Consider the following 9,229-nt stretch of genomic DNA (forward strand, 5'->3'; position numbering starts at 1 on the left):
TTCAAAGGTCTTACTATTTACTAATTCAAAAACGTCATAACTTTTCCATTAAAATATTTGTCTGTCTTTTGATTATTTTATCAATACTCCTTTAATTAAAAAGGATTCAGACTTAAGCTAAACATTTAAAGCCTGATTGAATTTATATTTTTTCCTGGTATCGGTCCCATAAATGGACTTGTATAGCAATACAAGTGTATATACTATATGCACTATGCAAGTATGGACTATACACTGTACAAGTAGACTTTTAACAATACAATCATTTCAATAGCACTGAAAGCATATTGACTTTATTCAAGTAACTTTGTTTATCACTGAATAAATGAATCTGTCAAAGAGCATCTGACCATCAGGTAGATTATTTGGCTATACTTTGTCACTGTCACATTCTTTTTCCACGAATCCTTGTGCTGTAGTCGGCTGTGACTGGCTGGCAGGCAGATCTATTCCACTAGTCTGTTTGGGGGAAGAAATAATGATGGATGCTTCTGTTTCAGCCTCTGAAGTTTTGATTTTGTCCATGTGTACAAGTGTCTTTGTAGGTGGTGCTCCATCAAAATTAGTCTCATCATCAGGGGCAGAGAGCTTCCATTTTCAATCTTCCAAAAGAAGATCCTCCTTAGAGGGATCCTCCCAACATCCTGGATAAAAGCAATCCGAGCTTGATTTCTCATTGGATTAGTCAGCATAGCCAGGTAGGACAACAGCTGTGTTTGAAGGCATGAAGTGGGTATGCAGAAACTGGAAAAAAGTGACTTTGCTGCCAGGCAATTTTCTCAATGCTTTCTATTTATCAGAAACTGCTGAGATTTGTGCAAGGGTTGAAAACTCGCTTCTCCTCTTTGGCAATAAGCAAAACCTCTGGATTTGTTGGAATGCATCCCACCAAGATCTTGTAGCTACAGATGCACTGTACTCCCTGAGTGTAGTTCTTGAATTCCAGTCACTACAGAAGAGGGCAGTGATACTCATGTATTCACTGGCTCTCACAAGAGCCTCTATTTCAGTGAAGAAATCTATATAGTTTTGATGAAAGTATAAATTAAATACTTCTCCAGGCACATGTGACTTTTCCAAAACTTCCTCAGATTCAACAAGTAATGTGTCCTTTTTATACTCTGATAAATGAGAAGATAATTGTGGAAATTATAATTCTGTTAGATATTTTCTTTCATAATATAATATCTTCCCCAAAGCACTGAAGAGAAGGAGAGAGGCATCTTTGCTACCAATTGCCTGAACTTCTTGGTTTTCCAAAGTACTATCAGGTCTCTTTCTCTCTTTGCTCTTTTTTTTTCTTTTTGGAGGGGGGAAGGTAGGGCAATTGGGGTTAAGTGACTTGCTCAAGATTACATGGCTAATTTTGTGTTAGGCTGGATTTGAACTCAAGTCCTACTGACTCCAGGGCCAGGGCTCTATTCACTTCGACACTTAACCACCCCTCTCTCTTTGCTGTTGACAGCTAAGCATCTAATTTTAATGAAGACATCCTTTTTTATCCTTGACCCAAAATTGGTCTCCCCTGAATTACCTTTAAAAGAAGAAAACTGCACTTCTTATATCACCGGAACATCCTTTACAAAGCAACTCTAAAGATGGCTTGTCAGGGACAACAATATTTCCTCTACCCACGTTAGCTTCTGATGCTGCTATTCTACTAAGAATTTGCATCATAATTTGTTGGTGCCACAGTACCAAAACTAATGTTTGATATAGAACACCGTTCTCGAATTTCTTTGGGTAACAGTAATCTCTGACTATTGTCTCCCCTGAGATCTTCAGAGATTATAAATGTAAGAGGACATCACCCTAGCTGCACAAATCTCCTTAGTATTTCATGTAAAGTACTTGGATATCTATAAAATTGATTAGGTATGTCCTCAACCTAAATAATCTTCTTATCAATGTGCAAAGCAATCACCAAGCATCTGTCGTTTGTTATATTTATTTTCTCTCAACAGAAACTCTTGAAAAATAGTCATCTGAGACTTATTAGGAACCATATGGAAACTTGATTCATGATTAAACCCATCCTTCATATGATGTTTTCTGGAGTCTAGAAAAACAAGGTTAATCCATTCTTGTCCCTTAGTATTGAGCTCCTTAACTAGTATGTGTAGTGATGCTGTTTTTCCTCAGCCAGGAGGACCTGTAATTATTACAATAGATCCACCCCATTTTGGTTGCTTCTCAAAAACTTTAGCTTTTAACCAGGTTTCAAGTTCTTCAGCTTTTTCTTACAAAGTTTATTCTGAGTTTCTGGTTTATATTTATCTACCTGTGGTTCGTTTTCAGACAGATTTTCATTTAAATTTGCTTCAACACTACTTTGTTTTGAGGAAGATGGTTTTCTTTTTTTTTTTTTCTAACTAGACACTTGCTACTTTTTAATGTAGAGGGCAAATCTTTTCTTTGATGAAAGTTATTTACTCCTAGAGACACAGTTGCAAGAGCAGATGAGATGTCTGTGTTCCCAACAAAATCATCAAATGAACTCTCTACCCAGTTGGTTATCTTCGTGGAAGCTACCTTTCATCTAAGAGAAGTTCTTGACATTATAAACTTCGGTAGTTCCCATATGTAGTATAGAACCTGCAGTACATTAAAGTATAAGTCACCTGCAGGCAGAGGGCAGAGATTCTGCCATATCCCTTTGAGGGCTTGGGGGGGGGGGTGTGATGTCCAGAGGTGGCAGCCAAGTGGCATTTCAGTGTGGCCACCTGGGATCCCACACTGAAGCCCTGCCTCTCAACAGAGGGGGCATCCCATGGCATGAACTTGGAATTCTTTTGGAACATTCTGGATATTTCCAGCTTTCTGGGTGATGCAGAGGAAGCTATTAGATATCTGTTAGGACTGTCTGAAGGAGCCCTAAAAAAGCAGAACTATAGAGGGGCAGAGATGACAAGGATATCGATTTTAAAGTGAATGACACAGTGCTAGATTAAGATGCTGAAAGAAATTAAAACCTAAATGGAAATTTGGAAAATATACCTTCATCTAGCATGAGAAATAACATTAAAAAAAATAAAAGTAAAAACCCTAAGGAATTCCCAGAAACAGGAAAAGAAATCTCCTTAGAATCTCATATACTTATGTTTGTTTAGTACTTTGGCCAACCAAAATGGTGTCGGGCATATCAAGAATGTAATAGTAGGACATGAAAATAAAATTTTTCCTTTAAAAAAAATTTTTTTTGCCTTTTTTTTGAGGGGGGGGAGGGCAGGGCAATTGGGGTTAAATGACTTGCCCAAGCTAACATGGCTAGTTACATGTCTGAGGCCAGATTTTAACTCAGGTCCTCCTGACTCCAGGGCTGGTGCTCTATTCACTGTGCCACCTAGCTTCTCCTAAAATCCTTTCTTTTATGTCTTTAATGTATAATATCCCCACTGAGCTACTTATCTAACATGCACTTCAGCTCTAGCTTTGTCCTCAGGTGGTAGCTCCTACTTCGGTTTCTAGGGATAATCTTATGGGTAGCTATTTTTAAAACTACAGCTAATGAGCCTCCACCAGTATGCTTCCTATTAACAATTAGACAGTAGAATGGCAATCAGCTTTCAGCAAAGGCATTTACAAAGATTTCATAGTAAAGACAGTTGCTACAAAATCTCTCTCTCTCTTTTCCCCATCCCCAATCTCCATTCACAAATATACATGGTTTCCATGGAAAAAGTGGTATCAGACCTGGAGTACAAAGGAGGTAAGACAATGTGTGGGCTTACACACATGGCAAAGGCTACTCACTGCTCCTGGTCCTGTGGAGCATAGAAGTTCTTTCCCTATCCAAAGAGTTCTCATGTAACTTCCTTGGGTTTAGTGTCTCTACCGGACAGTTTGCTCAGCTATGTTTTCAGGGAACCTCTTATTATCTTTTCCATAGCCTCACTATTCTCTGTTGCCAGAAATCATGGTCCTTGAAGATACTTTTTCATTGGAGTAACATTATATCTATGCCTTTTTCAAACATGTGTCTCTACTCCCAGATGAAGAGAATATCTCTTATTGTAGTTTGAGTAACTCCCTTTGAAAGTTATACAGTCACTGGGAAAGGGAAAGAAATTCTCTCTTTCCCCCTTGTTGGGGTCTCCTACACAACCAACTCTTGGATTGCTATTCCTGATTTGGCACCAGCTGGGAAAGTACATATGCTGTAAGGTACCATGGTTGATAAAAGAGAAATCCTTTCTTTCCAATTCTCCAGGGGTCTTACCTCATTACTCTGTGCCTTCATTATCTCCTCCTTTCAAGGTTTAGATATTTAAAACCCCCAGGGTCAAACCATATTTGTTTTCTCAATCAATCCAATTGCATCCTTTAATTCATCAGAGAAATATGTTTACATATCATACAGGGATCAGCCTTGTTAACACCTAGATAGTAGGTGTTCATTATCTCTGTAATCTACTTTGCTTTCTGTGATTATACCTACCGAGGTGGGGAGGGGGGCTCCCTTTTAAATCCATTTGCAATTTGAATGTTAGCCAAAGCAAAGACCCATTTTAGGGACTGGAGGAAAAAAAAAAACCAACCCTGGAAGTTAATAAATGAAGCTTTATCATCATTCTCCTTTTTTTTCCTCATAAGTATTATTCAGGAGCTTCCCTTTGGAATAGAGGAAAGTAGAAAGCCATATTGTATTTCTAATCCTTCCTGAGTGAGGTTCTTTGAGTTACTTTCTTTTAGGCTGCTTTTCCATTGTCAGTACTATTTTCCTTGATAAAACAATATTCATAATTCATTTTGTTCAAAGTTCCGCTGGTCAAGAAGAAGCAATTGTATTTTGTGACAATAAATATGTATGAGTTTTAGAAGAGAAGAAAGTCCTTAGCTGTATCTGCTGCCAAGAATTCTTAGGGATAAATAAAGCAAAATAGAAATAGGAAAGATTACATCTCTGACCTCTGCATATAAACTTCATCCTTAAAAAAAAACACAGGGATTATTATCTCTCAATGAAAAGAATCATGTAAAGTTTCAAAATGTGGATTAGAATTATTGATAAGATGTTTTTAAGAAGAAAAAAATTATTTTATTTGGAAGATAATCTCTTCTGAGAGATCTAGGACAGAAGACCAGGCCTTCAGAGTTTTAGCCTTCTATTCTAGGCAAAATTGATTTATAGGATGGCTTGGGGTCCTTTACTTTAGTCCCTTTCTGTCTATTAATTAGCATTACATTGGATTTTATTACAGGGCACAGAATTTAGTCAGGATTTCAAAGAGTGTCTCTGCCTGAAGGAGTTTATAATATAATTTTCAAGAAAGATAAAATGCCTCTTCCTCACCAATCCATATCCACCAAGTCCTTTAAAATATACTTCAAACCTCACCCCACCCAACATTGATTTTTCTTTTACAATGTGCTCTTTCAATATTGTCTAGGATCACCATTTACATTATCAAAGATTTGCTTTTGTCTTCTTGTATTTCGTATAATTCTTGTTTCCTCATTTAGAATTTAAGCCACTTGAGGACAAGATTTCTATTTTTAAATATCTCCATAGTAACTGCCTGCACTCTACTAATGCCTTTCCTTTGCACAAAGCTAACTACCTTCAAGGCTCAGTTCAAGGGGTCAGCTCCCATATGAACTCTCAATTCCTTGAGCTATTAGTGCCTTACCTCTCAAAACTTATCAAAAATTATCTTGTATTTGCTTACCTATCCTCCCTTGTTCCAGCCCCTCTTTATCCCTTCAGGATCCTTCAAAGGAAATCCTAGCTGATTAATGGTAGCTTTTTGTCTTTGTATTCCTCCACACCTCATACTTTGTTCGGTACATAATTGACATTTGATAAGGGCTTCTTTGGTTGCTAAATGAATAATAAATAAGTACACAACAATACTTCCTGAATAAAACTGTTCCTTAAGCTTGGTTTGCCCCTAATATGCTCTTGTATTGTATTTATTTTGTATTGCACTTATTTGTGCGTGTGTCTTATCTCAGACAAACTGAGGCCTGGGAAAGACAATTTAGAAAGGCCAAGGTCATCCACGAAATCCTGGATCATTGATAGTTTTCTTGACTTTTGTTTTGCCACTGGACTTCGATGACTCTGGAAGAAAGAGTGAGGCTAACAGCTTTGCACAACTCTGCCTCATTTAAATCCACTTCATGAGTAAGTCAAGGCACCAGCCTCATGATGTCATTGGTGCTTTTCAAGAACAAAGGATGAACAACAACACCATAGACTATTTGTATAGGCCAGGACTGCCTTGTTTTTCAGGTTACTAAATCATAGGCAGGTTTTGATCTGTTGTGGTGCTGAGAGTTTCTACATCAAAAGTCTTAGAGAGTTTCATGGGTCACTGAGACATTAATGACTCACCTAATATCTTACAACCAGTATGCATTAGAGGCTCAGGCCTTCCAGACTCCAAGGCCAGCCTGACATTTGCTCAGCCATGCTGCCTTCATCTTGCAAATAATAACACACATTTATTTTCCCCACTAAATTATTTCCTTCCTCTTCTAACAGTCTTAGACCACTTTTCCTAGATCTCTCTTTTCCTTCTCTCACTCTGTACCTTATATTATATTAAATCTACGTGTAACATAGTATCCAAGGCTCCCTCCTGGAACAAAAAGCTTGGGTCACTTTGACAGTCTTTAAGGTGTCTGTCTGCTCACTTGCCCCAATAAATCTGAAGACTATGTAAAGCAAGATTTCCAAGGGTATTCACTGGCTCCCTTTATAATCATTCAGGTTAACAAGTTATCAGATACAGAATAAGTTTTATTTACCTAGCAAAGAACACAGAAGCAACCTGCATCCAAATCCATAGTCAGGCTTTTTCTTCCTTCTCTTGGCCTCTCCCTTTTCACATCCTCAGTTCAAGAGAGGTCCATATGATCCCTTTGGCACAAACTGCTACATTGTGTGGGGTTCCAGTGGAACCAAGTTCAGAGACTCATCCCTGCAGCCCTAACTCCTATCATTCACCACCATGTTCTTGTCCCCTCATGCTGCTCTGGCTCTCCTTCCACAGATGCTCCTTTCCTAGGACTATAGCTTGGCTGGTAAAGATTGATGGTCCTTCAGCTCCTTCACCCCCAGGATAAAATATCTGACTGTCAGTCAGCTGCCCATCTCTCAGCACCCAGCTGGGAGCAACTAAGAATTGAACTTTCAGGTTTTTGCCTTCTCTGTTGCTTGTGCAGCATGAAAATCAAATTGAATGAGGGTCACAGTCTAGGATGTGTATGGGCTGATTGCTCTGATGTTAACAGATTCATCTTCCTTTAACCAAGTCAATTAAATGCTTAGAAAGTAATAGCCTTGTTGAACAGAATTTAATGAGACACACATCTACAGGCAAAAGAAAAAATATCTAAGTAGGTGAGGGTCATAGTCAAGAGATTTCATTGGCAGATAAAGATGCACACACCTTTGTACACACAGATGTCAGAACCAGAGTGCAAGCTTACCCAGGATGTATAGCTGCCTGGAGAATACTGATAGAAAGGCACTTGTAGCATGTCTGATACCACGATTGCCCTCTGGTGGTAAGTGGCTATTATAGCCAGTAGGAGGAAGGTCTACATATAGAGAATCTCAGTCTCAAAGTTGAGAGAGGGAAGATTCCATATAGGAACCAAGGGAAAGCTATGGTTTGATAATAATTACTTACATATATTGCACTTTAAAGTTTGCAAAGTGATTTATACATATTTACTCATATGAACCTCACCTCTATGAGGTAGATACTATCATTTTCATTTTACAGATGAGAAAACTGAGGCTCAGAGAGGTAAAATGCCCATGGTCATATATCTAGGGTCAATGGACCTGACTCCAGGTCCAGTTCTCTATCTACCATGCCTCTAACAAGTTCAACAGCAAATCGACACATATTTATTAAGCCTCTGGTATATACAGAGCAGTGTGTAACACTCTGGAGATGTTATAAAGATGATTTAGAAGCAGACCCTGCCCCTCTAGAGCTTGTAATCTAGTGGAGGAGCTATAATATTTATACATAGTCATGTTTTCTGATTGTTAAATTGGTACACATGGTTTGATATAAATTCAAATTGCCCAGAATTTGGGATATATAGTCAATGAATCCACAGATAACTCTATTACAAAATAAAGCATAAGTTTATAAAAGTGGTAAGCTCATGTCTAAGTAAATGGGTAGGTAAATGGGGTATTAGCAGAGCATGTAAGTTAGTGGTCAGATGTATGAATCTGAGTGGGGCAGCTAGATGGTGCTGTGGCCAGAGTACCATGCCTGAAGTCAGGAAGACTTATCTTTCTGAGTTTATATGGCTATAGACCCTTACTTGCTGTGTGACCCTGGGCAAGTCACTTAACCCTGTTTGTCTGTTTCTTCGTCTGAAAAATGAGCTGGAGAAGAAAATGGCAAACCACTCCAGTATCTCTGCCAAGAAAACCTCAAATGTCATGAAGAGTCATGTGACTGAAACCACTGAACAACAACAAAATGAATTTGATGTAAAGGGAAAATGGGTGTGAGCCAGAACTAGCTAGAGATCTCTAACAGAGATGCCTCTGTGCATTAGGCTGTGTGACAGTAGTCAGATAGTTGAGTTTGGGCAGAGAGTTCAATGCAGTGAAAGGGATGCCATATACAGAGGCAGAGGACCTAGGTTCAAATCTTGGCTCTATTGCTTTATCTTTGATATCTTGAGCAATTTAGTTAACATCAATTTCCTTATCTGTAAAACGAAGAAGTGGGACTAGATGCCCTCTAAGGTCCTTTCCAGGGATAATTGTATGACCTAATGATCTGTTGTGATATCAGTGATGATGGAGAAGGGTCAGATATAAGTGGAGGATCCTGGCATTTAGAGCCCTTCATAACCTGGTGTCTTCCTGCCTTTTAATTCTTCTTGTTCCTTATTTACACCTTACTTTCCCCTCCTCCCATGATGGAGCCGCAAGTGTGAGAGACACTGCGGCAGTCACAAGATGTCAGAGGGGGTGCACGTGACCTCTGAGGAGCAAGATCTTGGAAATGTGGAGGCCGACTCTGCCGGGCCGAAAGGGCTGACATGGCATTGAGTGCAGGGCTGTGGGAGCCTACTTTGCCAGGTTGGGAAAGGCCAACGTGGCATTGAATGTGCCTTATCAACACGGACTCCTCTTAACACATACTCCTTTGCCCTGCACTCGGGAGAGTGCACGATTGGCTCCCACATGGTATGTGACAGTAAGAAGAATGATAAGGATATTAGGGAAAAAGCAAGGGGAGGC

General features: G+C 39.1%; 1 pseudogene; it reads right to left on the minus strand.

Moving 5' to 3' along the window:
• Positions 1 to 369: 369 nt before the first annotated feature.
• On the minus strand, positions 370 to 9,029 carry LOC138175696 (cell cycle checkpoint protein RAD17-like; annotated as a pseudogene).
• Between the last annotated feature and the right edge of the window lie 200 nt (positions 9,030 to 9,229).

The sequence above is a fragment of the Petaurus breviceps genome, unplaced genomic scaffold (assembly GCF_028583685.1).
Source record: "Petaurus breviceps papuanus isolate PSGF00001 unplaced genomic scaffold, PetGlider_PUasm1.0 79, whole genome shotgun sequence".
Lineage (NCBI taxonomy): Eukaryota > Metazoa > Chordata > Mammalia > Diprotodontia > Petauridae > Petaurus > Petaurus breviceps.